Source organism: Diabrotica undecimpunctata, chromosome 1, assembly GCF_040954645.1.
Source record: "Diabrotica undecimpunctata isolate CICGRU chromosome 1, icDiaUnde3, whole genome shotgun sequence".
NCBI classification, from domain to species: Eukaryota; Metazoa; Arthropoda; class Insecta; order Coleoptera; family Chrysomelidae; genus Diabrotica; species Diabrotica undecimpunctata.
In genome coordinates this window covers 191,754,803-191,757,101 of record NC_092803.1, presented here as the reverse complement: position 1 = coordinate 191,757,101, position 2,299 = coordinate 191,754,803, and positions in this window count along the sequence as shown.

The following is a 2,299-nucleotide window of genomic DNA, read 5'->3' as shown; positions in this document are numbered from 1 at the left end:
TTCAAATTTATGGACCGACATAAAGATCTCACCGTAAAATTGGCAGAGAATACAAAAAGGGTAAGGGCTGCAGTCACTTATGAAACAGTTGAAGAGTATTTTCGTCATCTTGGAGAGTCTTTGAAAGGGCTCACACCATCAAATGTGATAAACTATGACGAGAAACCAACTTCACGGACGATCCAGGAGCTGTAAAAGTCGTGGTCAGAAAAATATCAAAACACGCTCATCTAGTGATGGACACGTCGAAAACGAGCACTAGCGTTATGTTTTCAGTTGCTGGTGATGGAACACTATTGCCACCTTATATAGTGTACAAGACAAAGCATATGTATGAAGGATGGGCCGATGGAAGCTTTCCTGGTGCACGATATAATAGAACGATCAATGGTTGGTTTGACAGCACAATTTTTGAAGACTGGTTTCTATCGATAGCATTGCCCTACTTCAGAAACTTAGAAGGCCCTAAAGTAGTGATTGAGGATAATTTATTCAGTCATCTTACAGTCAATGTTATCGAGCAATGTGAAAATAATGGTATAAAGTTTATACTTTTACCTTCAAACTCCACAGATTTATTACAACCACTTGACATTGCCTATTTTCGACCTTTAAAGAATGCTTGGAGGAAAGTGCTCACAATTTGAAAAATCAAAAACAGGGGTATCTTGCCCAAAACTGTTTTTCCAAGACAGTTAAAAGAAACAATAGAAAAAGTGGGTCTGAAATCAACCTCAAACACCCAAGTATGCTTTAAAGCTTGTGGCCTAGTGCCTTTGCATAGATCAAGTGCTCAAAAAAATACAACATTTGAAAAAGGAAAAAACAAAAATAGCGAACAGGAAGAGACTAGAGTCGAGCAAATATGGAAGAATACCATTGTCGATCATTTGAGAGAACTAAGAACAGGTTCAAGTGAAAATCCAAAGAGAGGTAAAAGGATGAAGGTGGCAGCAGGAAAAAGTATATCTAAGAAAGACCTTGTACAAGAAAGTGAAGGTTCTAAAAGTGAGCAAGGGTTAGAAGTGCACGCTCTAAGTTTTTCACACTTGAGGACACACCCCAGGTTTCTGATGATACACATTTTCAGCTTGGAGAATTTGTTGTCGTTAAATTTGTTACGAACAAAAGAGATCGATTTTTTGCTGCTAAAATTACAGATATTTCTGACGAGGAGGTCACACTTCAATGCTTGAGGAAAAAGTCGTCAAAAAAACAAATTTGCTTTGCTTATCCAGAAATCGAGGATATCGCCATAGTTCAGAAAGAACAGATTATATAAAGAATACAAGCAATTCCCCTGAGAAGAGGAACATTTACTTTCAGGGGGATTTCCAACCTTACGTTAGAATAAGTTAGAAAGTAAGTACCAAATTACCAATGTACCACCAAAGAACCAACATCTTAATTTTGTTTTTTAGAAATAAGTGTTTTCTTTTATGTTTTAAGTTTTTTCAATGTTTTAGAGCCAAATTTGTATTTATTTTTGAAATAAAGTTCTTTAGTAAACAAATCTTGTGTTGATTTTTACAATTTATTGCATAAAAAATAGTTTAAAATTTTTTTTGTGTGATCGGTTTTACCCTAAAGCTTGCTTAAAAGCAACATAAACGCAATTCAACACCCGATCGGTTTTACCCCAACCTATGGGGTAAAACCGATCACCTTTTGAAAATATATGAGAAAAAAACTATTAGGACGATTTCAAAAGAAAAACCACTAAGTATCACTTCAGATATGATACTTTAAGATATATAATTTGCAGCTTTCTCAATTCAAAAATAATCATGAAAACATGAAACACTCTTTGGCGATAAGCTCTACTATTGTTTCCAGCATAGTAAAACATTTAGCATTTTGAGTCTGTCATTTTCCATACCCTGGCCATTGTGTGTCGCTGATTCCCAATATATCTATCTAAAGTCTCTCCATTTTCTCTACGGCGTTGTCTAATTTTCCAACGGAATACAAGCTTTTTACATTCCATGTAGCAATTTTTAAAGATATTCTTTGCTTATAGTTAAGTTATAGTTTAGCAGATAATAGTTTCCCGGGTCAGGAAACACCTGGGATCTTCGTAACGCATGAATTGATCTCTTCCCCTAATAGCACTATCAAAACGCAGAGCTACTTGCAGAGCTTAGGCTGGACATGCTTTTGGAGAGTATTATTATTGGATTTACGAAAAATAAAAAAATTATGGAGAAATGATATTGGGAAATCTAGTATCACCCTGAGATAAAAGAAAAGAAAATTATGACGAACTTAATATAGGGTGTAATCATTGTATATACAAGCA